This window comes from Elephas maximus, chromosome 10 (genome assembly GCF_024166365.1).
Source record: "Elephas maximus indicus isolate mEleMax1 chromosome 10, mEleMax1 primary haplotype, whole genome shotgun sequence".
In the NCBI taxonomy this organism is placed as follows: Eukaryota; Metazoa; Chordata; class Mammalia; order Proboscidea; family Elephantidae; genus Elephas; species Elephas maximus.
This window is the reverse complement of record NC_064828.1, coordinates 89,487,091-89,514,989: the sequence shown is the minus strand read 5'-3', so window position 1 is coordinate 89,514,989 and position 27,899 is coordinate 89,487,091. Positions and strand designations below refer to the sequence as shown.

The 27,899-nt window shown below is 43.2% G+C and overlaps 1 long non-coding RNA gene across 1 annotated transcript; it reads right to left on the bottom strand.

Annotated features, from left to right (window-relative positions):
- Window positions 1-10,485: 10,485 nt before the first annotated feature.
- Window positions 10,486-13,344, bottom strand: LOC126084111 (uncharacterized). Its single transcript, XR_007518947.1, has 3 exons — window positions 13,260-13,344; window positions 12,823-12,933; window positions 10,486-10,918 (listed from the first exon to the last, which is right to left on the bottom strand). It is a non-coding gene; the product is annotated as an uncharacterized LOC126084111 (long non-coding RNA).
- Window positions 13,345-27,899: the final 14,555 nt, after the last annotated feature.

Genomic DNA, 27,899 nt, shown 5'->3' with positions numbered 1-27,899 from the left:
TCTCATTCATTGTCAAGAAGTACATTTCAAGATCTATCCTGAAGTACAACACTGTCAGTGATAGGATAATATCCATACACCTACAAGGAAAACAGTTAATATGACTATTATTCAAATTTATGCACCAAACACTAATGCCAAAGAGAAGAAAACTGAAAAATTTTTAAATCAACTTCTGCAGTCTGAAATTGATCAAACATGTAATCGAGATGCATTGATAATTGCTAGTGACTGGAATGCAAAAGTTGGAAACAAAGAAAAAGGGTCAGTAGTTGGAATATATGGCTTTGGTGATAGAGATAACACTGGAGGTCTCATGATAGAATTTTGCAAGACCAAAGACTTCTTCATTGCAAATACCTTTTTTTAACAACATAAAGAGCAGCTATAAATGTGGACCACACCAGATGGAATATACAGGAATCAAATCAACTACATCTGTGGGAAGAGATGATGAAGAAGCTCAATATTATCAGTCAGAACAAGGCCAGGGTCCAACTGTGGAACAGATCATTAATTGCTCATATGCAAGTTCAAGTTGAAGCTCAGGAAAATTAGAGCAAGTCCATGAGAGCTAAAATATGACCTTGAGTATATTCTACCTGAACTTAGAGACCATCTCAAGAATAGATTTGATGTATCGAACACTAATGACTGAACCCCAGATGAATTGTGGAATGACATCAAGGGCATCATACACAAAGAAAGCCAAAGGTCATTAAAAAGACAAGAAAGAAAGAAAAGAACAAAAGGGATGTCAGAAGAGACTCTGAAACTTGCTCTTGAACGTCGAGTAGCTGAAGTGAATGGAAGAAATGATGAAGTAAAAGAGCTGAAGAGAAGATTTCAAAATGGGGGACAGGGGGATCAAGAAGACAAAGTTAAGTATTTTAATGAAATGTGCACAGACCTGGAGTTAGAAAACCAAAAGGGAGGAACACGCTCAGCATTTCTCAAGCTTAAAGAATTGAAGAAAAAAAATTCAAACCTCAAGTTGCAATATTGATGGATTCTATGGGGAAGATATTGAATGATGCAGGAAGAATCAAAAGAAGATGGAAGGAATACACACAGTCACTGTACCAAAAAGAATTGGCCAGCATTCAACCGTTTCAGGAGGTAGCATATGATCAAGAACTGATCGTATTGAAGGAAGAAGTCCAAACTGCATTGAAGGCAATGACAAAAAACAAGATTCCAGGAATTGATGGAATACCGATGGAGATGTTTTAACAAAAGGACACAGTGCTGAAAGTGCTCACTCATCTATGTCAAGAAATTTGGAAGACAGCTTCCTGGCCAACTGACTGAGATAGATCCATATTTGTTCCAATCCAAAGAAAGTGATCCAACAGAATTTGGACATTACTGAACAATATCATTAATATCACACACAAGTAAAATTTTGCTGAAGATAGTTCAAAAGTGATTACAATAGTGCATGGACAGGGAACTGCCAGAAGTTCAAGCCAGATTCAGAAGAGGATGTAGAACAAGGGATATCATTGCTGAAGTCAGATGAATCTTGGCTAAAAGCAGAGAATACCAGAAAGATGTTTACCTGCATTTTATTGACTATGCAAAGGCATTCGACTGTGTGGACCATGACAAATTATGGATAACATTGCAAAGAATGGGAATTCCGGAACACTTAACTGTGCTCATGAGGAACCTGTAATGACCATAGACCAAGAGACAGTTGTTCCAACAGAACAAGGGGATACAGCGTGGTTGAAGGCAAGAAAGGTATGCATCAGCGTTGTGTCCTTTCACCATACTTATTCAGTCTGTCTGCTGAGCAAATAATCTGAGAAGCTAGACTACATGAAGAAGAATGGGGCATCAGGATTGGAGGAAGACTCATTAAACAACCTGTGGTCTGCAGATGACACAACCTTGCTTACTGAGAATGAAGAGGACTTGAAGCACTTACTGATGAAGATCAAAGACTACAGCTTTCAGTATGGATTACACCTCAACATAAAGAAAACAAAAATCCTCACAACTGCATCACTACGCAACATCGTGATAAATGGAGAAAATATTGAAGTTGTAAAGGATTTCATTTTACTTGGATCCATAATCAACGCCCATGGAAGTAGCAGTCAAGAAATCAAATGACATATTGCATTGGACAAAAAACCTCTTTAAAGTGTTAAAAAGCAAAGATGTCACCCTAAGGACTGAGGTATGCCTGACCCAAGCCATGTATTTTCAATCACCTCACATGCATTCGAAAACTGGAAAATGAATGAGGAAGACAGAAGAAGAATCGATACCTTTAAATTATGGTGTTGGTGAAGAATATTGAATATGCCATCAACTTCCAGAAGAAGGAATAAATCTGTCTTAGTAGAAGTACAGCCAGAACGCTCCTTAGAAGCAAGAACGGCGAGACTTCAGCTCACATATGTTGTACATGTTATCAGGAGGGAGTAGTCCCTGGAGAAGGATATTGTGCTTGGCAAAGTAGAGGGTCAATGAAAGAGAAGAAGACCCTCAATGAGATGGATTGACACACTGGCTGCAAATGATAGGCTCAGGCATAACAATGATTACGAGAATGTCGCAGGACCGGGCAATGTTTCGTTCTGTTGTACATAGGGTCTCTATGAGTTGTAAGCTACTTGATGGCAGCTAACAACAATAACAAGACTGTGAGAGAATAAATTTCTGTTTGTTGAAGCCATCCACTTGAGGTATTTCTGTTACAGCAGCCCTAGATAACTAAGGCACCAATGATCATGAAGATGGCACAGGACCAGGCAACATTTTGTTCTGTTATATGTAAGGTTGCTATGAGCCAGAGCCGATTTGATGGCTAGTAACAACAAATATACATATATATTGTTGCTGTTAGGTGCCATTGAGTCAGCTCTGACTCATAACAACCGTCTAAGACAGAGTAGAACTGCCCCATACGGTTTCCAAGGAGCGGCTGGTAGATTTGAGCTGCCGCCATTTTGGGTAGCAGCCAAGCTATTAACCACAATGCTACCAGGGCTCCAAATATATACATATAGATAGATATGGATATGGATATGGATATAGATATAGATACAGATATAGATGATATATAGAGATAGAGATAGAGATAGAGAGATATAGAGATAGAGATAGAGACAGAGATATAGTTTTTTTTATAGATATATATACACACACATATACATACATACACACATATATCCGGATCTGTATCTATATATCTGTATCTATCCAGAGATTGATTGATTTACCTGAAGGAATTGGCTCACACGATTGTGAGGGATTGGCAAGTCCAAAATCCACAGATCATAGATCAGGCAACAGGAAGAGTGAAGAGCTCTGGTGACATGTTTATCTATAGTCTGGAAGTGGAACACACCACAGGGAGGCTCCCTTTTCACTCTTAAGGCCTTCAACTGATCAGGTGACGCCCACCCAGGTTATAGGAGGTGATCTGCTTTATTTAAGGACAAGTGATTTAATCACATGTATCAGTCCCTGGAGAAGGACATCATGCCTGGCAGAGTACAGGGTCAGTGGAAAAGAGGAAGACCCTCAACAAGGTGGATTGACACAGTGGCTGCAACAGTGAGCTCAAGCATAACAACAATTGTCAGGATGGCTCAGGACCGGGCAGTGTTTTGTTCTGTTGTGCATACAGTCGCTATGAGTTGGAACCGACTCGATGGCACCTAACAACAACAACATTTATTTCATAACAGCAACTAGACTAGTGTTTTAACCAAACAACTGGACACTATAGCCTAGCCAAGTTGACATGTAAAATTAACCATCATATCAGTTAACCGGACAGAGCTGGAGAAAAATGTAGAACAAAATTCTAACTCACACAAGAAAAAAAAAAAGTAAACTTACTCGTCTGACAGAGACCAGAGAAACCTTGAGAGTATGGCCCCCACACATCACTTTTAACTCAGTACTAAAGTCACTCCTGAGGTTCAGCTTTCAGCCAAAGATTAGACAGACCGTAAAACAAAACGAGACTAAATGGGCACACCAGCTCAGAGGCAAGGACAGAAAGGCTGGAGTGGACATAAAAACCGGTAATGGGGAACCCAAGGTTGAGACAGAGAGAGTGAAAACCCAGTCGGACAACGTGATTTATGGTGGGGGCTTTGAGTCACATGGTATCAGTCCGACCTCCAGAGGGGCTAGAGACTAAGGTCAGTCGGCCATGTCTGTGTGATGGAGCCCCAATGAAGACTCTGGACACCAAGGCTCAGGTGAGCTTGTAAATTACAAGATGATGAGCAGAAACTTAACAGCGTTATAAAACTTATAGTCTGTTAAATGCAAAGATAACATTGCGGTGAAATTGGGTACAGATGATTATTGAATTTGTGAAAAATTATGGTTCATATGCACAGCCCCTAATGTGATCTAGGATGGGGCCAAGTATAAAGCTGAAGGTTGAGCGTTGTAATGCTACTCTGTGCCTCTCAGTATCTCATTTGGAGATCTTTGCATATCTAAATTTGAGGTGCTTCATGAATGTGGATGGTGCAAAAGGTTAAGGGCTTGACTATTACCTGAAAGTTTGGCAGCTTGAAGCCACCCAAAGGCACCTCAGAAGAAAGTCCTGGTGACCTGCTTCTGAAAGGTCACAGCATTGAAAACCCTACGGAGCAGTTCTTTTCTTCACACTTTGGGTTGCCATGAGTAGGACATGTCTCCATGGCAACGGGTTTGGTTTTATTTTCATGAATGTGAGACCCAGCCAACAGCCCCATTGAGCCCCCTGTGGTAAACCTCCAGCCAAGAGTTGAATACCAAAAGGGAGCCTAACTCAGGGGCCAAGATTTCATAATCAGTCACCTCATTTGTCTTTGTCCTCCTGTCTAATTTCCCCTCCCATGACCAGTCTTTCTCCTCTCCTCTCACCTCCTGTTCACTCTAGACTCTCCATTCTCTTTTCTGATCCCTTCCTGGCTTCTCCCTCTTTCCCTCCCACCTTCCCCCTCTCCCTCCCTTTCTTCCTTCCTTTCCTCCTTTGTAAGTCTAGTGGGCCTGGGCAGTGGAAAGGCTGATTATAAGTAAGGGGCTGACACCTGCGGGGTCAAACCAAGGTCACACCAGCTGCCAGCTGAAAGAGGAAGTGAGGCTGCCTCTGTTCTGGGCCCTTCCACAGATGGAGCTCACCCCCGCTCCCTCTGGCCCCCCTGGCTGTGGTGACACTCAGATCTCTTTGTTTGCCAGGAAAACTGTGGCTTATTTAAAAGCAACCCCGGCATCCATCACCCCGGCGTCTCTTTGCCCAGGATGGCTCTTTGTTAAGAAGTTCCTTACAGCCCAAATGCAGGAAGCCCTTTTTCCTTTCTCCTTTGACCAGATTGTGTTGGAGGACTGGCTGCCCCGACTAGCGGAGCAGCCACTCCCAGTGCCTGTTTATTAGTTTGAACTGAGAGGGAGGAGACTGTTCTCTTGACCCGGTTTTGGGGAGAATTCTGGAGCCTCCTGGGCTTTGAGTGTCTGACCCTCTACCTGTAACACCAGTCCCCCAATAATTGTTTAGAAGTTTCAGGGTCTTAATGGTGCTGAGGTCCTAATGGTGCCAGGGCACTTTGTCATGGCTATTGGCCCCACAGGTCACTCCTGAGCCATCTCTCAGTCGGGTCCACATGGCCCTGGGGACAGTGGGGAGCTCTCTGCTACTTTATGTCACAGAGAGCTCTGAGCCCCACTAGAGACCTGTCCATATAGACATGCCCTCCGTGGGTCTGCTGTGGGCATCCTCAGGCCCCTGCCCCTGAGCCTCTCTCAGGACCCAGGCCCTTTGTTTTTACCTCTCCTCTCCACTACCAGCCCAGGGAAGGCTTTTCCTAGATTTTGTGGTCTCTACCCGTAATCTTCTCTATCCTTCCCAAGTGTTTAGACTTCAAGGATTGGAAGCTGGGATTTCTCAAACTGTTGTCAGCTCTCTGTCCTTTCACCACCTCCTTGAAGAAAAGAACATGAAGTCTAGGATCTACTTGAGAAGGGTGAAGGGGAAAGGGGGCAAATATCCCTCAAATATGACCCCATTTCTGAACACTTGTAATGCTGGCACAGTGCCCGGCATACACTAAACGACTATTGAATGAGGAGTGAGTGAGGCCATGAATTAAGGCAGGAAGCCTGGCTAGGAGCTGCAAGATCTGAACCTAAATCCCAGGCCTTTACTGACTTCCCAGTGACCTGAATGGAGCAGTTACATCTGTGAGTCCAGTGACCTAGGTGAGGCAAAGGATTAGATCAACTCTGGGATTCTTTCTAGCCCCAACACTTTAGATTCTATATTCACAGAGAAAAAGGAAAGAATATTTATGCTATTATCCCGCTGAACTCAAGCAGCGTAAACAACTCTCGCATACCCCAGAAAATTCAGGCTCATCCACACAATTGCCTCCAAATATTTTTCCCTTCTAGCGAATGTTGGCTCCCCAAGTGTCACCAAAACAACCTGTTGATAAGACAAAAAAACCAAAACCAAAACCAAACCCATTGCTACTGAGTTGATTCCGTGTGTTACAGGATAGAACTTCTCTGTAGGGTCTTCTTGGCTGTAATCTTTATGGAAGCAGATCTCCAGGCCTTTCTACCATGGTGCTGCTAGGTGGGTTTGAGCCAACAACCTTTAGGTGAGTAGATGAGCTCAAGGCGGTTTGTGCCACCCAGGAAGGCAGGGGTCATGGTGATGGCAATAGCATGGCTTCGCACAAAGCTGGGTTTGTTGCTCACCGTGATAAGGCCGAGCTCTACCTCCACTAAGCCTTAGTAGCACCTCAAAGGGGTAGGATAAAGTCCAGGTATCTATTGAGACTTTATAGTTTGGTTTCAGGTGGATCTTTCAATACGGGGATGGGCGCTTGATTAGGATTGGATAAAGATCATGATATATGAGTTTGACTGGTAGACACAGAAAGGTGAGGATTTTGAGGTAAGTGGTTCAAAGAGTCTTGGGGTGTAAATTGTCTTTTGATACTCCTCATTGAAGGGGTGATGTATCTTTCAGGAAGTTCCTAGAATGAACAATAAGGTTATTTGCAATTTTTATCTTCCTGGGCAAGGGTCTCCTGGAATAAAGTTATTTTGATGAAGGCAGTGGAATATGAAGTCATGTCAATACAGACAGTTTAAGCTGTGTGGATGGTTTGATTCTCATCCCAAGCTACCTTTGATGGCTGTCTCAATAACTATGATGACCTCTCTACCCAGTGCCCTGGAAGCTGACAGGTATGGGCTGTATCTACACTCTCTTGTCCTCTGGCTTCCAGTTGGGTTTGGCACATGGCGAGCAGGGAGAAGACTGAGCTCCACAGTATTTACTTCCCTTTTCTCTCTGCTATGTTGTCCTGGGGTGGTTGCTTCCTCCTATTTCAGGCTTCAGCTCCTATCAGGCAGCCCTCTGGTCTACTCCTCCCTCTTGAGTTCCTAAAAGTGCTTCCTCCTCCACTTGTCCTTTCAGGTCTAGGGGAGCTCAGCTACTATTAACCCTTGTTGCTCTTCTTATTGCATATACTCAATGAGCATGTGCTACTTTTCTAAAAGCATTTCCACATTTTTTTCTCCTAAAGTCAATTGTGTGGAGAGTATAAACTCTATTAGGGATTAGTGAAGAACTAAGAAAAAAAAAGTCAACCAAACATTAGTGTTTTTAATCAATAAAATTTCAAAATAATTTTTTTAAAAAGCTAAAATTATGACTCTCATACAGTTATAAAGTGAACATGTGTTAAAGATTTTATTTAGCTCATAATTAATGAGGGAACTGGTAAGATGTTACAGCCAGTTCAGAGGAGATGTCAAAGAAGCACAAATTCATGTGGAACAAACACAAAAAACAAACAAAAAAAAAGCGCCTGAGTGGAACAAAGGGGTGTTGAAATGAATTTACAAATAGAAGGAAACTGGCTTTTCCCATGGGGAATAGGGAGTGAAGCCAACGGAACCTCCAAAGGACAGAATTTCTTTGCTTGCTCTGGTGGCAGTGGTTAAAAGCTTGGCTGTTAACCAAAATGTCAGCAGTTGGAATCCACCAGCTGCTCCTTGGAAACCCTATGGGGCAGTTTTACCCTGTCCTATAGGGTCGCTATGAGTTGGAATCGATTTGACGGCAATGGGTTTTTGTGTTTGTATAAACAAGAATTATTTGCGCTGCTATCATTATCTACAATGTATAAGGTTGTATAGCAGAGCCCTGGGGGCACAGTGGTTAAGAACTTGGCTGTTAACTAAAAAGTCGGTGGTTCGAACCCACCAGCTACTCCACAGGAGAAAGATGTGCCAGTCTGCTTCCATAAAGATTACAGCCTTGGAAACCATATGGGGCAGTTCTATCCTGTCCTACAGGGTCCCTATGGGTAGGAATTGACTCAAAGGCAATGGGGCTTAGAATATAGGCAGTCTCTGGGTTATGAATGAGATCAATTCCTGAGTCTTTCTTTAAGTCGAATTTGTATGTAAGTTGAAACAGGCACATAAGGTTCTTATTTCCTCTTTCGAAACGTAGATCCTTTCAAGCATTTTTTTTCCAAAGTAAGCTAGTCTCTTCGACATGAAATATTTGGTCTGGCCAATAACCTCCCCCCTCACTCACTTTTTTCAGCATTTCAGGGACCTCACAGCACTTATAGCAGCACTTTCTTAGCACCTCCTGCTTCACCTTGCACGTTACTGTTACATAAATTTGCCCTCCCTTTGAAACAACTGAACCAAGGCTTTCTAACAACAAACTCTTCATTACAATCACCTTCACTTGCTGCAGCTTTTAAGTCATTGAAAAGGCTTCAGCCTTTTCTTGCGCTAAAGTAAGGCTAATAGGCATATTATGCTGATTTTGATCATCTAAACAAATTATCCATAGCCTTTCCATTTCAACAATGAAACCACTGCATTGCTTAGTAATAACTGTAGCTTTTACCCAGGAGAGCCTTTCATAAGCTCCATTATTCCCGCTTTATCCTTTAAAATTGTCCCGTTCATTGACTGACTGTAGCCTGACGCTTTTCCAATGACTGATGGCATTTCACATCTTCTGAATCACTCTATTATCTCCATGTTATTTTCAATCGTGATCGTTTTCCTTTTCTTTGATGCATCACCAGCACTTAGATCAGATTTACGCTTCGGAGGCATGGTTACAAGGTAAATAAGAGAACAATTTAAGCCAAATATAAAGTTACACACTCAACACAGTGTTAAGGGCAATGTGACCCAACTTAATATGGCAGACGGTGTTCTCCTTCCCAGAGCCCACAAACTGCTGAAGCCGCAATGTTTTCATGAGCATCACAAAGTAGTGCCTGCGTTCATTATTATGAACCACTGTATTTAACTCAAATTTTTAATATAACGTGCCTTATGGCAGTTGGTTCTTAAGTTTGAATTGTCTGTAAGTTGGACGTTAACCCGGGGACTTGCTGTGGCTTGGCAGAACACAACTGTTGCCCGGTTCTGCCAAATCTTCATGATGGTTGGTGTGCCTGAATCTGTTGTTGAAGCTATTGTACAGTTCCTTCCAACTCTGGGGCCCATTTACCAGTACTATATTAGACTATATTCTGTTGTGATTCATAGAGTTTTTATTGGCTAATTTTCAGAAGTAGATTGCCAGACCTTTCTTCCTAGTCTGCCTTAGCCTCTGCCGAAAACTGACCACCACGAGTAAGCCTGCATGGCAACATGCAAGCTACCACCATATCACAAGATGACAGACAGGTGATGGCAGCATTGATTGAGCACTTACTATTTGCAGGGAGAGATACAATACATAGGAATTTATAGACCACTTCAGGATTTTAGGCATAAAGAGCTGAAATATTTCCCTCAAGCAGCCTCATGAGTAGCATATTTATTACACTTGCTCCTAGTAACATAAGGATATTTACAAATCGAGTTCCATCATAAGGTTTTCCTTTTAGGAAAAATAAAAGTTTCCACTGCTTTTTAAAAAAGCTTGAAAACCTCTGATTCATGTCCAACCATCTCATTTTATAGAAGAGTGGGGAATGACCTGCTGCAGGTCACACAGCTTGTTAACTGATCTGTGGTTGGAAGACCGGGTTTTGAGAGCCAAAAAGGTGCTCCTTTTTGCATTATTAGGTGACACAAAGAACTCTCTAGAAAGGAAGGAAGGAGGCTGTGACAGATGGCATTCACCTCATGTGTTACGGGAAGTCTGCTACATCCCTCTAACTGGATGTCGGGAGCTTCAAGTAAACTCACAATTTACCTTATGTCATTGTTGAGTATCCTTAATTACACCCTGGAATGTGGTTTAAGTGCAGCTTAGAGGATGTTCACGAATAGTGTCTACAGGGACACTCAGCATTTATAAAATTCTTTACAGTAATTGCAGTCCCAACATTGTTCTGGTGCGTTAAGGAAGCATGTTCACGCCCAACTGAAAGATGACTTAACAGGGTGGAGACTAGCTGACTGTTGTTCTTCTAACCTCTATTAAAAAATAATCAAAACTCAACAAAATTTGAATTTAAGGTTTATTCTGAGCAGTTATTCTACATGCATATTGTTGTTGCTGTTAGGTGCTGTCGAGACAGTTCCAATTCATAGCGACCCCATATACAACAGAACGAAACACTGCCTGGTCCTGCACCATCCTCACAATTGTTGTTATGCTTGAGCCCATTATTGCCGCCACCGTGTCAGTCCATCTCGTTGAGTGTTTTTCTCTTTTTCACTGACCGTCTACTTTACCAAGCATCATGTCCTTCTCCAGGAACTGGTCCCTCCTGATAACAAGTCCAAAGTATGTGAGATGAAGTCTTGCCATCATCACTTCCAAGGAGCACTTTGGCTGTATTTCTTCTAAACGGACTTGTTCTTTCTTCTGGCAAGCAATCCATATGCATATAGAGAGACCATTTTGATTCTAGAAAAAGCAAATGGCTCAAAGAAGCTAGGTTCAATGAGGCTATTATAAAGAGGAAGGAGAAATATAGAAAGAAGATCAATCATTGGCTAATCTTAACATGATTGATTGAACCCTGCCCTCCCCCCTTTTATTGAGATCAAACTGATATCAGGTCACAAGATGGTCTCTGTCCCTCCACTCAGCTCTATCTTTTGAAATTCAAATTTCAGCAAGCCTGGCTTAGAACTGGAAAGAAAGAATTTGCAACTTTGGGTGAGAGAAAAACTGCTGGCAGAATTAATTTTGGTCAGGAATTTCTTTAAAGTGAATATTTGGTTTGAATATTTGTGAATAAGATAAAGAAACCAGACCAATGGGTCTGTGCCCAGTGTGCAAGAAGCCGAACTCTCAGACACTGGTTTTGAGACGCAGAGTTTATTTTGCAGACTAGCAAGTGGGAACTCAGAGGTATTGACCTCAGATTGAGTTCCTCAATTTGAGGAAGTATTCACATTTTATAATTATACATATTCATATAGGGGAGGGGGAAGCCAGTGGGCAGGATCAGAGAGTTTTAACTATTCATAGTTTCTATTGATTATTCATTATGAGGCGAGGCTAAGACTCAGCACAAAAGTGGCCAACGAACTCTTCGCTTTTGAAATGGGCTTGGCTAGTGCAAGTGATGTATGTCCAGTGATTTTGGTTCTTTGACATGAGCCTTTTTGTTCCTTGACATGAGTTCTCTTGTGTTATGGAGTATGCGTGGTGGCCCGGGGTCCTCTGTCGGTCATCTTTGTCTGTTCTGTGCATGTCTGACCGCTCTGAGCCAGTTAGACCTGGACCCATCTGGAGCTCTCCAGAGGGTCTGCAAAACAACTTAGAGGAAGTGAGTGACGAGGTGGGGAGGTGACTGGGAGTGGCCTGATAACTGGTGGAGTACTAATTAGTTAGGTGTCTTCAGCCTCTAGGGCCCCCTCACAATAACCCCCAAATCAAAGCAAGGTATCTGCTATCAATTTCTCTCTTTGACATGACCCGACTTGAATTCAAGACTTTACAATCCTTGTCTTCATCAGTCCAAGTAAGCTCCTTGCTGAATTAAGTTCAGGGTTTAGCTTACCAAAATTGGAGTAATCTGCCCTTGGTGTTTCATAATCAATCCGAGTTTCCTATCTCTTGGCCATCATGTTGAAACCTCATATTCATGTTGAATGACCAGCTTATAGAGAAGCTTTCTCTCCACAGATAGATTGTGGTTCCATCTGGTTTTGCCACAACAGCTTTGCGATCCCAGATGGAAAAATCCCCATCTCTCCCCCTGCTTCCAAAGCTGCCCCACCCCGACTGTTTTATCTACAGCCAGTAGCAAAAAGCCTCACCAAGGACAGATTCTCTCCAGTGGTGGAAAGAGTCACTAATGGGGGAAACATATCATCTTTTCTTCCATCCTTAAAAACTGCACTGGGTGAATGGAAAAAAATTCCCACATCTGGCTGGACTGGTTGAACAGAGGGGCAGCTGGGGCAAAGTCAGGCAGGACTTTATCAAAGGAAACATTAGGAAAAAGGCTATTCTTACTGCTAAGGAAAATTACAACTTTTGATTGTGACTATTGCTACTTAGCCATCCAATTTTTTCTTTCTCTTCAACAACATCCTTAAAGAATCCAAGTGTTTGGCCAGAACTCTCTGGTGGCACCTTGTTTCTTCCAGGTGGCCGGAATGGAGCCCCATGTTTTTGTGTGTGTGTTTAAAGGAATAATAGGAGCCAAACTGTTTTCTTCCCACCATATCCTCACCCACCTGCCATGTGAGAGAGGAAGGAAAAGAGGCTCTATCAATCGGGGTTCTCTAAAGAAATGGAACCCAAATGATATATAATTTAATAAATAATTTAACTCCTTAAAATCTCAGAGAGAGAGAGAGAAAGATTGACTGATCGAGTTTAAGGAACTGGCTCACCAGGTTTTGGGGGCTGGCAAGTCCAAAATCCATAGCTCAGGCTGTAGGCTGGAAACTCCAGCAGGATATCTTTCTTCTGGAAACTTCAGTCTTTGCTCTTAAGGCTTTCCACTGATTATGGAGGATAAGCTGCTTTACTTAAACATTAATCATATCTAAATACCTTCATAGTAACATCTAGACTAGTGTTTGACCAAATAACTGGCCTAGGAAGTTGACACAAAAAATTAACCATTACAGGGGCTGGAGAGATAGTCTGGGAAAAGTAGTAAAGACAGAGCAAAGAGGATTGAAGAGGAGGATTTCTGAATTTGAGGAGTGAAATTTCAGCTGCCAAAAAAGCACCTCCTCCCCACCCATTCCTTCTCTGCCTACTTTCACCTCCAGCGCCAGCTCCCAGCACCACCTCCTTGAGGCCGCTGAGACCCCGCTCTCACCACGTATTTTCTCCTTCTTCTGCTACAAAGGAGACAAACTTTTTGGCCATCTGTCCCCCTTGCTGAGCTTTGAGCCCCGTGCTCCCAGAAAACAGTGAGGTAGAGAACTCCCACCCCACCCTTTTGTGTTCTGAAACTGCAACTCGTTTGCATTTCTACATATTCTTAGATCAGACCCATCCCACACTTCTCTTCAATTCCTTGTTTACTTGCCTCTCTAAAGCCCCACACCCCATTCCTTCTCTTTGAGAGTTTCCTCTGCATTAGTGAAAAAAAAAAAAAAAAAATCATCTCCTTGATCATCTGGTGCCTTTTGCCTTTCTCACTGGGCTGCCCACCCTGGAGGTCTGCAGTAGAACCACGGGCACCTTTGGAGTAAAGAAGGGAAGTTGCTCTTGGTGGTTTTTGGGAAGACTTGAACAGGCCTTAGTTAATGGACTAACAGGAAGGATTCCATGGAGCGTGAATCCTCCTTCTGGCAACGTTTTCCACTTCAAACCCTCAGAAACAGCTAGCTCAAGAGGAAGTTTATTAACATGCCTATGAAGCAAAACATAAATCCACATTGGGGGAAGGAGGAGGGGGCGCAGGGCAGGAGGGGGTGCTGGAGAATCTCCCGGTAGGGGGAGAAGCACTTTTGTTCCCTTCACCGAGGATGAAAGCACTGGCAACTTCCCATTCAGTGCTGGTGGCTGCTGCTGGGCCAGGGCAGTTGTGTGTTGGTACAGATTTGCCATTTGTCAGGGATTGTTCCCAGAGGCCTTCTACACTTTTGTTGAGGTCTACTGGAGGAAGTTGGCTCTTCAAGATTGGCAAGTTTTTGGCTTGTTAAATGGAAAAGGACAATGGCCTTTTTGACCCTAGTGTAAGAGACCTGGGTGCTCACCAAAGGTAACTTTAAATGTTTTAAAAAATGTGTAGTGAAATAGCAAGAGCCACTAGTTTAAAAAAAAAAAATCACCCATAAATTTTTTTCTTTTATAATCTTAACACCCAAGCACACTATAATAGATGTTTAGTATTCTGCTTCTGAAAAATGAAAGGTAAATAACAGAGTTAAGAAAGGGAGTGATTAAGCTCCTACAATAACAATTTTCAGCCTTTTTGGTCTCAGTACCCGTTTACACTCTTAAAAACTATTATGAACCGCAATGAGCTTCTATGTGAAATATTTTGACATTTGCCTTACTATATTAGAAATTATCACTGAGAAAATATTCAATATTTTAACTCACTTGAAAATAATTGTAATAAATCCATTACACCTTAAAATAAATTACATATTTTTATGAAAAATAACTGTATTTTCCAAAAGAAAACTTTTTTGAGAAGAATGGCATTATTTTACATTTCACAAATCTCTTTAATATTTGGCTTAAAAGATTCTCTGCTTCTGCATTCAATCTCTTCTGTCTTAATGTTTTGCTTGAAGTATATGAAGATCTGTCCTCAGACAGGCATGTAGTTGGAAAAGGGAGAACCAATCTTTAGGGAACCCTCAGGGGTCTTTGGACCAGCATTTCTCTTACATATTTCATATTTAGAGATTTAGATCATAGTGTGAATTGACATGATTGTTTTTTGAAATTGAGGTCCTGAGGGGTCAAGTCTCTTGACTAAAGTCACCCAGCCGGTTGCAAGGATTTCAGTTTAATTTACTTCAGCCAGCTCAGATCCATCAGCTGTCCTTTTCTGGCATTGTGCAGGGCTTGTAAGGGCACAAAGATGAGTAAGAGATTCCAGACTCCAAGTTATTCACTAGTCACGCACTAGCTAAGCTCAGACATAATGAAAAGACCAAAACAACTTAAAAATACCACTGTAAGTGGGTAAAATTTCTCTCCCTCTTTTACTGAAGTATTCCAGACAGAAAACTGTACAAAGTAGAAGTACACTATGAATTTTTCACTAACAGAATATACCCGTATTGTATTTCTTTTTCAGGCAAATCTTAGGTAGCTTTATTCAAGAGGCTCTGGAGCACAGTGGTTGAGAGCTTGGCTGCTAACCAAGGGGCTGGAGGTTTGAATCTACCAGCAGCCCCTTGGAAACCCTATGGGGCAGTTCTACTCTATCCTCTAGGTTTGCTATGAGTCCTAATCAACTCAACAGCAACAGATTTGGCTTTTTGGAAACCCTGGTGGTATAGTGGAAACCCTGGTGGCATAGTGGTTAAGTGCTATGGCTGCCAACCCAAAAGATTGGCAGTTTGAATCCACCAGGTGCTCCTGGGAAATTCTATGGGGCAGTTGTACTCTGTCCTCTAGGGTAATGGGTTTTTTTTTTTTTTTGGTGGTGTAGTGGTTAAGTACTATGGCTGCTAACCAAAAGGTCAGCAGTTCAAATCCATCAGGCACTCCTTGGAAACTCTGTGGGCAGTCCTACTCTGTCCTATATGGTCGCTATGAGTCAGAATTGACCTGACAGCAACGGGTTTTTAACAGGTTAGTCAAGTGGTGGCACAGGGATTAACAGCTTGGCTGCAAACCAAAAGGTTGGCAGTTCAAGTTCACCAGCTGCTCCTTGGAAACCCTATGGCAGTTCTATTCTGTCCTACAGGATTGGAATAGACTTTGACAGCAACAGGATTTTACTCAAGAGGCAGGGTGGAATAACAGAAAAGCAAGCTGACCTGGGATAATTTGTAAACCTTGGGTCTGTTAACTTTTTAAGCTCCCTCTTTCTTCTTCGGTAAATGTAAGGTTTGCCCAAAAGAAACTCACCAAACTTTTGCCCACCTTTAACATTATGTTAAAAATAATCAAAACTCACTGAACTTTGAACGTAAGGTTTATTCTGAGCAGTTATTCCATATATGCATATAGGCAGACCATTTTGATTCCTGAAAAAACAAATGGCTCAAAGAAACTACGTACAATGGGGCTTACAAAGAGAAGAGGAGACAGAAATATAGATCAACCATTGGCTAATCTTAACATGATTGATTGAGCCTTTCCGTCCTCTTTTTACTGAGATCAGTGGATATCAGTTCAGAAGATAGTCTCTGCTCCTCCACCCAACCATATTTTTTGAGATTCAAGTTCAGTAAACCTGGCTTCAAGAAAGCAAGGATTTACAACTTTGGTGAAAAAAAAAGTTGCTGGTGGATTAATTTTGGTCAGGGGTATCTTCTTTAAGGAGGTCTTCTTTAAGAGCTCAGGCTGCTAACCAAAAGATTGACAGTTCGAATCCACCAGTGACTCCTTTGGTCTTCTTTAAAGTGAATGTTTGGTTTCGTGGGAAAGAAAACCCCAAATCAAAGCCAGATATATGCTACCAATTTATCTGTCTGACAATTCTGTGAGTCTAAATGTGCTTGCATATTGTGGATTGGTTTGTTTCCGGGTTGGCGATCAATTCTCTGTCAGCGCACTGGGGAATAAAGCAGGAAGCCTGCCATCTAGTGGTGAATGTATAGATTGCTCTTGTGTTCAACCTCTTGGGCTGAATTTTCAGTCCTTCTCTTCCCACCCCCACTTTCCTTAATTACTAGGGGTTTTAATTGTGCCACAGTTACAATACTTCATTGTTTGGCTAAATTATAAAGAATGAAGAGAATACCATGTAACTCGGCCTGCAGGCTTTGCCATACCCTCCATGTGCACAAGAGGACAGGCCCTGTGCTGAGCACTGGGGTAAGGGTGGAAGAAACATACAGGCCCTACGCTGGTGGAATTTACATTCTAGAGTGAACAAATACAGTATACAGCTAGAGAGTCGATGATACTGGTGATACATACGAGCTAGCCAGACAAACTGTGTGTGTGCGTGCACTCATTCAACAGGCAGAAAAAAGGGCAGGTGTGAAAGTGCTGAGACAGGAGGGGCAGTTAGTGTTTATCTAGGGAGCTGAAGGAGGTCAGTTCTTCCTGAAAGGGAGGGGGAGTGAGGAGATGAAGCTGGAGAGCCAGGCAGGGGCCAGCTTGTGCCACCTTTATCCTCAAAAGAGTGGGAAGGGGCAAAATCAGACCTGCGCTTTGAAAGCTCACTTGGGCTGCAGTGTGCTGGACAGATCGCACAGGGGGCACGAGGAGGATGCAGGAGGAGATGAAGGGAAGCCTGTTAGGAGACCACTGTAATAATTCAGGGAAGGCAGTGGTTCAGGGGTAGAATTCTCACCTTCCATGTGGGAGACCTGGGTTCAACTCCCAGCCAGTGTACTTCATGGGCTGCCATCACTTGCCTGTCAGCAGAGGCTTGTGTGTTGCTATGATGCTGAACAGGTTTCAGCAGTGCTTCCTGACTAAGATGGACAAGGAAGGAAGTTCTGGCAATCTACTTCCAAAAATCAGCCAATGAAAACCCTCACAATGGTCCAACCCACGACCGATCGTGGGGATGGCGCAGTAGAGGCAGTGTTTCCTTCTATTGTGCAAGGGGTTGCCAGGAGTTGGGGGCCAACTCAACGGGCGCTAACAACAGCAAGGGGATGGCAGCCTGAGCTAGGAAGACAGAGAGAAGTGGAGAGGGATGGAGACAGAAGAGTGATTAGCAGAACTGATGACCCCAGCTCCAGGGTGTTTGTAAACTCCTGGAATGAAGGGCCATGACTGTCAGAACCTCGGTAAATCCTGGGTTCAGGGGCTCAGAGAAACAGGGTCCTTTTGGTTCTGAGCAGTGTCTGAGAGAACCGTTCATTTAATATCAATAGTAAGACGAGGTTGTCTCTTATCATCACTAATATACAGCATTTTTCTAATCAAACAAGAAAAACAAACTAGTCTGTATGAATATTACAGAAGCGAGGAAAATTATCTTTTTTGGGGTGGGGGGTCAGGCAGGATTGCAAAGCCAGTCTAGTAACAAACTATTAGAATTAATAACAGAATTTTGAAATGTAGCTGTATAAAATAACTATATAAAAATCAGTAGCTTTTCTTTATACTGGAAACCCTGGTGGTGTAGTGGTTAAGTGCTACGGCTGCTAACCAAAGGGTCTGCAGTTCAAATCCACCAGGCGCTCCTTGGAAACTCTATGGGGCAGTTCTACTCTGTCCTATAGGGTCGCTATGAGTCAGAATCGACTCGACGGCAGTGGGTTTTTGTTTTGGTTTCTTTATACTAACAAATGGAGAGACATTCCATGCTTATGGGTGGAACAGCTTATTATAAAATATAATTCTAAAATTAATATATGGTGAAACTTGTGGGAGCCGGAGCTCAATGGGACGGCCTTGTTTTTCCAGGTCTCCTAAGTTTTCCAACTTTGACAGGGTGCAGTCTTACCACTTTTCTATTGCTGCCTATTAAAAAAAAATTAGTGGAAAATATTTGTGTTTTCTTTCTCTGACAGTTTTCCGCCTTACACAGGTTCTGGCTTTTGCAGGTTTTACTGTATAAATTTAATGTCTTTCTAATCAGAATCCTGACGTGTGTGTATGTGTACGTGGGCCCACTTAAATCAGGTTTATATGATTTTAAAGACCTACCTTGTTGGTTAGATTGTTTAGATTTCTATGTCCTTGCTTAATTTTTGCCCATTTGACCTGTCCTGTACTAAGAACGATGGGCTAGAGCCTCCCTATGGTGTATTAACTCTGTTTCCTTGCTTTCCTCTAGTGTCTGCCTTATATAGGTAGAACACTGTCCCTACCTAAAAATAATCACTATCTTGGTTTCTAACACCATCAATTAACTTTGCCTGTTTTTGTCTTCAAATAAGTAGAATCATATAGCATGTGTGCTTTTTGATTCTTGTTTCTCTTATTCAACATGTTTGTAAGATTCATCCATATTATTGCATGTAGTTAGAGCTTGCTCTTTCTCATTGCTGTATAGTACTCCACTGTGTGTATACACCACATTTTATTTACCCATTCTATGACTGGCAGACTGTGGGGTAGTTTCAAGCTTTGGGCTCTCAGAAATAAAATTGCAATGGATATTCTTGTACATATCTTTTGGTGCACATTTGTATGCATGTCTGTTGGGTAGATACTTAGGAATGGAATTTCAGTCACAGGGTACCAGTTAGCTTTTGATGCCTTACTCTTAAATACGAAGAGATACCCAAGGTCACCAAACATTTACGGAAAGCCTCCTGTGTTAAAGAAAGACACGCTCAAACAAACTAACAAAGAAACACAGGTGGGTCTACTTTTCCTATCACCAGTTTGAAGGAACTTCATCTGGCATGACCTGAGCCTTCTTCTTGTCTTCCTCACATGATTATAAAAATAAATATGAGAGTGGGCCCAGTTGCCATCATTGTACATGTAGGATTTACGAACAGTTGGGTCATAATGCAGGTTGGCTGCATATCATCATTTCTTTTGGAACTGGATGTTGATGTACTTTTCCTTTTTGGTCTTGGTGTCATATGTATAGAATATTTCTTTGACTTTGGTGGAAACCACCCTGGTCACATACAGCACACCACATGCCACGAAGGTATTGCTGGCTGCAGGGTGAAACAGGCTGGTTTCTCAGATGCTTGGAAGGTGCTCTCATTGATTTCGGCCGGAATGATGATACCTCTGGCTTCTTCCATTGCATATATGATCCACAGGCCTGTTTCATTGGCAGAGGAGTCCAAATCTTGATACAAGGAGGAACTATAGGAAAAGCGATTGTTATAAGCTGCACTGGGGAGTGGGCTAGTCTGGCCATTGTTAGAAGTAACATTCTCTCGGCACATGTTGCTGGAGTTGGTACAGTTATAAAACTGGTTCTTGTACATGACCATTCCAGAGCCATGTCCTTGAATTTGCAGATCAGTAGAGATTATAGCTCTGAGCTGCTCTAATTTGATGTAGTCTTTGTATATAACATAGCCAAAGACAACAGGGGAAGAATGTATGATGTTCTGATACGGTGCCTTTTGACCTGGTTCTAGGTAGGGGTCCTTCTCCAACCTCCATTCTTTGGCGACGTGGTATGGAGAACAAAAGCCTGGCTTCAGTTGGTGATGCCTCCATTGGCACAGAACCCTGAGGGGCATGAAAGGGGTGGCATTAGGCTTCACAGAAACAATGCACAGCTGTGGATACAGTGCTGGCCTACAGTACGTGTTCTAAGGGTATTTGGGGAGGGAATGATGGAAGGAAGCTAGGAAGCTGACTAATGATCACTCTATCTTGGGTGGGGAAGCTCGTAGAGGGGAAATTTCAAAATTTTACTTTTACGGTATCCATTCTTTGGGGTTACCAAACCTTGGGCTCTTGTTGGGTCATTTGATGGGAAGATGATCTGACTAGGTGATTTGACCATGGAAGAGAAAACACAACCATAGTTCAGGGGTTTCAGAGACCTAGATTTCTAGGTCACTCGGGTTAGGGTGTTCATGGCCTTGAGTCACGGCCCTTTGGGTTGATGAACAAACCCACAGATATTGTGTGCTGTGCACGATCTAAGGGGCGGGGTGTAGGAAACAGGCCTCTGAGGAGGCATCCTGTCCCACCCAAGCTGGATATTGCTGTGTGTTCTCCAGAATTAGGACATGGATTTACTGCTGGCCCAGAATGCATCACTGCCAGGTGAACTATGATACACAGTGTGATGAAAAGGCATTTAGCTACTCTGTGTGCACAGATTTCCCAGGACTGTGCAATATTTGTCTTTTAGGAGTTTAATCTTTGCTCACTTCACTCACAACCCATGTATATTCTATTTTCTAAGGCACCAGTTAGTTTTTGGAAACCCTGGTGGTGTAGTGGTTAAGAGTTATAGCTGCTAACCAAAAGGTCGGCAGTTTGAATCTACCAAGCGCTCCTTGGAAATGCTACGGGGCACTTCTACTCTGTCTGGTAGGATTCCTATGAGTCAGAATTGACTTGACGGCAACTGGTTTGGTCTTTTTTGGTTTAGTTAGTTTTAACTCTGCTCTGTTAAGACTGTAAGTTGCTTGAGAACAGGAAGTTTGTCTGCAATTTCTTTGATAAACATTGCCCATCTACATATAAAACTCAACCCACCTGAATTACATAATAAAGATTGCTGATGAAAGACTGGAATAGTATGTATGTTAGGAAGTAAGAATAGTAGGGAGTGTTGTTGTTGTTAGGTGTCGTTGAGTCGGTTCCGACTCATAGCAACCCCATGTACAACAGAATGAAACATTGAGTAGGGAGCAAACACCTGGAAAAAATAGTTCAGCCTCATTAGTATTGTATGCAAACTAGAATAGCTAGAGGTACCACTGCACAGTTATTACATTTGCGAATCTAAAATAGTAAGATCCAGAGCTGGTAAAGCTTTGGGGAAATTGGCCTACTCACAGATTACTTACTGTTCATACTGCATACTGGTATTATTCTTAAGAACATTCTGGCAATGTTTAGCACATGCCATAAAACTGTTCATAAATTGTGACCTGTAATTTTATTCTTTGTAAAATTCATGAGTTAGCTTAGGGGAACCCTATGGCAAAAACACAAACACCATGTTGCTGACTGTCTTACCAACATTGGGTCTCTCCTCCCCAGGGGGTGTGATGCACTGACATTCTTCCACTTTCTGTCCCGGTCTGGTCAGTTCGTTGGAAATCCAGGACATGCATCAGAGGGCTCCAGTCTGTCTTGACTCTAGAGGGAAGGACAGGTCTGGGAGGAACTTCAGGGCCTGGGCAAAGGAAGCCCAAGCCCTCTCACTGCCGTGGCTCAGCTGCGGCCCCCCGCCCCCTGCCCCTTGTCACCCTTCCCTCTCTCCCTTCCTGGATGGGAGGTAAGGCATCAGAAGGTAAAGCTGGGCTCTTGGAATGAGCAATAGCCGAGTGGTCCTGGGGCTCTGGGTGGAGCAGACTGTTTTCCCTGGACTTCTAACCTAAAGTTTGGCAGTTCAAACTCACCCACTGGGGCCTTGGAAGCAAGTCCTGGGACCCTGCTTCCGTAAAGATGACAGCCCAGAAAACCCTGTGGCACAGCTCTACTCTGTAACATGTGGGGTCGCCGTGGGTCGGGGCTAACTTGGCCGCAATGGGGTTTTTTCCTTGTAGTTAGAGCTGAGGGACCTTAGCTGTCTTCTAGTCCGATTGCCTCAGTGATAAACATGGAAACAGCAGTGGCTAATGCTCACTTACCAAGGGCCAAGCACTGTCCTAAGAACTTTATATATATATTGATGTATTTTAATCTCTCAACAACCCTATGAAGCTAGTAATAATACTTTCCTGATTTTACAGATGGTGAAACTGAGGGTAGAAAGATGAAATAACTTGCCCAAAGTCACACGACTAGCAAGTGGCGGAGCGGTGACCATTCACACCGTGCCGGAGGCTGTCAGATGTTGTTGAGGATGGTGCACAATGAGAAACCCATTTTCCGTCACCACTCGTTACACATACGTAACAAATACAAATTTCACCGAACACTCAACGCACCTTGGTAGTTTTGATTTTGTCCCATTCCATACCATTCCAAGAAGTCCTGGTCTTGACTCACTAAAGTGATCTCAACTGATTTGAGGATCACCTGACGGCACTGCATTCCGCTACATTGCTACTAAGCGATTGCTCAGGTCACACGTAGGTAAACAGCAGAGCTGGGTCTAGAACCCAAGTCTCCAGGATCACAGTTCAGGGTGTTCCCCTGCATCATCCTGGGAGGGCTGGGGCACCTCTTGGCATCCGTGAAAAAACCTTCCCAGGAGGCTGCTGGATTCGAGCCGCAGAGTGCAGAGGTCAAGACTCTGTAGCAGCAGTGAAGGAAGGGCCAGTCCTTTCCTCCCTAAAGGCAAACATGTAGGGCACCTGCTCCCCTCCTCCCCCCAGCACTTGCTCAGGCCTGGGTGTTGCAGCTCTGCCCTAGGTGACTAGAGCTCCCACCAGAGGGGGACCCTGGTTTCTAGTCAAGCTCGTCTACATGCTTGGTTAGGCTAGCGATTTTTTGCACATATTGAGCAATTGTTTTCTCCTAACTTTCCAGCTGTTAGAGAAAGGTTCACCAGACGAATTGGTTAAGTAAGATGCTCTGCAATCTGCTGACTCCAATCCCAGGTCTTTTGCTTGGGGACTTTTGGCTTCATGGATTCATGGGCTGGGGTTTTTACCACTCCCCTCCCCGTAGCCCTGACCCTGCAATCCTTCAAAGTCCAGCTGAAGTGCCACTTCTGCCATCATTTCTTCCCTTATCAAAACTTAGTGTAACAGAATACATTTATTGTGAGTAGATGCGATTTGAATCGGGCATCGTCACCTGAACATGTTGGGAAGGCCCTCCGAAGGGGAGACGGTGAAAGGGGGTTATGTAAGTCATTGTTATGTTAATTTCCCAGAAGACAACATCGAAGCACAGGACAGGTTACAAAAACAGTCACCAAGGACTTGCCATACATCCTAAAACAGTCACTAGTCAGACCGTGGAGTTCTTGCTTTTCTAAATGGCTGCACGTAGATAATTTTCCAAAAGAACCCAATGCCTAAGGTTCTCTGCTAAGCTGCTCACTAAAGCTACTGGGCTGAAGGTGGCTCCAGGGAACCAGTTTCCCCAAGGTTCCAAAGCACACCTAAGGGTGGGTAGCCTAGGTGGGTCACCCTAATTCCATGAACCCAGAAATCTGGATTCAAGGAGAATCAAAACGAGTTTGTCAGTCCCCACTATACATGGGAACACATCTCAGAAACTCTCTTGTTTTTTAAGATATTTTATTAATGTAGAGATGTTGGCTTGCATCCAGGATCCACCACTTATGAGCTGTGTATCATGGGCAAGGCTCTCTGAACCTCTCTTTCCTCATCAGTAAATTGTCTGCCTTTTAGGGTTAAGCGTTCAGTTGCTAATGAAAAGGTCGACAGTTTGAATCCACCAGCCGCTCCACAGAAACACTATGGGTCAGGTCAACTTTGTCCTATAGGGTCGCGAGGAGTTAGAATTGACTTGACAGCAATGGGTTTGGTTTGGTTTTTGGTTTTAGGGCTACTATGAGGACTACATGGATCCCTGGTGGCGCAATGATTAAGCGTTAGGCTGCTAACCAAAAGTGTGGCGATTTGAAGCCACCGAGCTGCTCCAATGGGAGAAACAGAGAGATTTACTTCAAGGATATGGCTCATGCAGTTGTAGAGGCTGGAAGTCTCAAGTTCATGGGTCAAGCATCAGACTGGAGGCTTCTCCAGACTCACGCAGCTGCAGGGGATGACAAACCCAAGATCCACAGGTCAGACGGCAGACTGCTGGCCCACGGCTGCAAAGGCTGACGAATCCAAGATCAGCAGTTAAGATGGCAGGTGGCTGGCCCAAGTCCCAAGAGCTGGAGGTTAGATGCTGATGAGCCAAATGCAGGATCCAGAGCAGAGCAAAAGCCAGCACGCTTTGCCAGAAAGTCTACATATATTGAATGCAGGCCACACTCCCAAGAAAACTCCCTTTCAACTGATTGGCTATTCATGGCAAATCCTATCATGGAGGTGATTACCTCATATAACTGCCAAACCACTGAGAATCATGGCTCAGCCAAGTTGACACACAACCTTTAACGATCACAGTCCCACTCACATGGAGCTCTGAGTGCCCCTCACATCTGCTGCAGACAGGGCTCCTTTCTGCACTTAATCACACATTGCCAGGGATCACTACATTCCCACGTCATGCCTGTGTTACTGTCCTGCCAACTCCACTGTAAACCCCAGGGGAGCAGAGACCAGGCTTTCTTCTACTGCATCCCCACTGTCCTTAGCGCAACCCTAGGCCCCTGTATAGGAGTCCCCGGGTGGCACAAACAATTAAGCTGCAAGGCTGGTGGTTCAAACCCACCCAGAGGTGCCTCAGAAGACAGGCCTGGCAATCTGCTTCCTAAGGTCGCAGCTTTGAAAACCCTGTGGAGCAGTTCTACTCTGCACACATGGGGTTGCCATGAGTGGAACTCTGGCAAATCACCTCCTCTTATCTTCTGGGCTCTGATCCTCTCATCTGTCAAGTGATAGGCATTTCTCAACCTGGGGTGCCTGGAGGTATGCCAGGGGTTAAGTAATGCCGTTGCACTGATTTGAGGACTTCTCGGAGCATTAATTTTACTTGAATACTTGGGACAACACTTTTTTTTTTTTAATTAACTTTTTTTTTTTTTTTATTGAGCTTCAAGTGAACGTTTACAAATCCAATCAGTCTGTCACATATAAGTTTACATACATCTCACTCCCTACTCCCACTTGCTCTCCCCTTCTTGAGTCAGCCCTTTCAGTCTTTCCTTTCGTGACAATTTTGCTGGCTTCTCTCTCTCTCTATCCTCCCATCCCCCCTCCAGACAAGAGTTGCCAACACAATCTCAAGTGTCCACCTGATATAATTAGCTCACTCTTCATCAGCATCTCTCTCCCACCCGCTGACCAGTCCCTTTCATGTCTGATGAGTTGTCTTCGGTGATGGTTCCTGTCCTGTGCCAACAGAAGGTCTGGGGACCACTCCCGCCGGGATTCCTCTAGTCTCAGTCAGACCATTAAGTTTGGTCTTTTTATGAGAATTTGGGGTCTGTATCCCACTGATCTCCTGCTCCCTCAGGGGTCCTCTGCTGTGCTCCCTGTCAGGGCAGTCATCTATTGTGGCCGGGCACCAACTAGTTCTTCTGGTCTCAGGATGATGTAGGTCTCTGGTTCATGTGGCCCTTTCTGTCTCTTGGGCTCTTAGTTGTCGTGTGGCCTTGGTGTTCTTCATTATCCTTTGCTCCAGGTGGGTTGAGACCAATTGATGCATCTTAGATGGCCACTTGTTAGCATTTAAGACCCCAGACGCCACATTTCAAAGTGGGATGCAGAATGATTTCATAATAGAATTATTTTGCCAATTGACTTAGAAGTCCCCGCAAACCATGTTCCCCAGACCCCCGCCCTTGCTCCACTGACCTTTCAAGCATTCATTTTATCCCGGAAACTTCTTTGCTTTTGGTCCAGTCCAATTGAGCTGACCTTCCATGTATTGAGTGTTGTCTTTCCCTTCACCTAAAGCATTTCTTATCTACTGATTAATCAATAAAAAACCCTCTCCCACCCTCCCTCCCTCCCCCCCTCGTAACCACAAAAGTATGTGTTCTTCTCAGGTTTACTATTACTCAAGATCTTATAATAGTGGTCTTATACAATATTTGTCCTTTTGCCTCTGACTAATTTCGCTCAGCACAATGCCTTCTAGGTTCCTCCATGTTATGAAATGTTTCACAGATGCGTAGTATTCCATTGTGTGAATATACCACAATTTATTTACCCATTCATCCGTTGATGGACACCTTGGTTGCTTCCAACTTTTTGCTATTGTAAACAGAGCTGCAATAAACATGGGTGTGCATATATCTGTTTGTATGAAGGCTCTTGTATCTCTAGGGTATATTCCCAGGAGTGGGATTTCTGGGTTGTATGATAGTTCTATTTCTAACTGTTTAAGATAATGCCAGATAGATTTCCAAAGTGGTTGTACCATTTTACATTCCCACCAGCAGTGTATAAGAGTTCCAATCTCTCCGCAGCCTCTCCAACATTTATTATTTTGTGTTTTTTGGATTAATGCCAGCCTTGCTGGTGTGAGATGGAATCTCATCGTAGTTTTAATTTGCATTTCTCTAATGGCTAATGATCCTGAGCATTTTCTCATGTATCTGTTGGCTGCCTGAATATCTTCTTTAGTGAAATGTGTGTTCATATCCTTTGCCCACTTTTTCATTGGGTTGTTTGTCTTTTTGTGGTTGAGTTTTGACAGAATCATGTAGATTTTAGAGGTCAGGCGCTGGTCGGAGATGTCATAGCTGAAAATTCTTTCCCAGTCTGTAGGTGGTCTTTTTACTCTTTTGGTGAAGTCTTTAGATGAGCATAGGTGTTTGATTTTTAGGAGCTCCCAGTTATCGGGCTTCTCTTCATCATTTTTCGTAATGTTTTGTATTCTGTTTATGCCTTGTATTGGGGCTCCTAGGGTTGTCCCAATTTTTTCTTCCATGATCTTTATCGTTTTAGTCTTTATGTTTAGGTCTTTGATCCACGTGGACTTAGTTTTCGTGCATGGTATAAGGTATGGGTCCTGTTTCATTTTTTTGCAAATGGATATCCAGTTATGCCAGCACCATTTGTTAAAAAGGCTTTCTTTTCCCCAATTAACTGACACTGGTCCTTTGTCAAATATCAGCTGCTCATACGTGGATGGATCTATGTCTGGGTTCTCAATTCTGTTCCATTGGTCTATGTGCCTGTTGTTGTACCAGTACCAGGCTGTTTTGACTACTGTGGCTGTATAATAGGTTCTGAAATCAGGTAAAGTGAGGCCTCCCACTTTCTTCTTCTTTTTCAGTAGTGCTTTGCTTATCCGGGGCTTCTTTCCCTTCCATATGAAATTGGTGATTTGTTTCTCTATCCCCTTAAAGTATGACATTGGAATTTGGATCGGAAGTGCGTTAAATGTATAGATGGCTTTTGGTAGAATAGACATTTTTACTATGTTAAGTCTTCCTATCCATGAGCAAGGTATGTTTTTCCACTTAAGTATGTCCTTTTGAATTTCTTGTAGTAGAGCTTTGTAGTTTTCTTTGTATAGGTCTTTTACATCCTTGGTAAGATTTATTCCTAAGTATCTTATCTTCTTGGGGGCTACTGTGAATGGTATTGATTTGGTTATTTCCTCTTCGGTGTTCTTTTTGTTGATGTAGAGGAATCCAAGTGATTTTTGTATGTTTATTTTATAACCTGAGACTCTGCCAAACTCTTCTATTAGTTTCAGTAGTTTTCTGGAG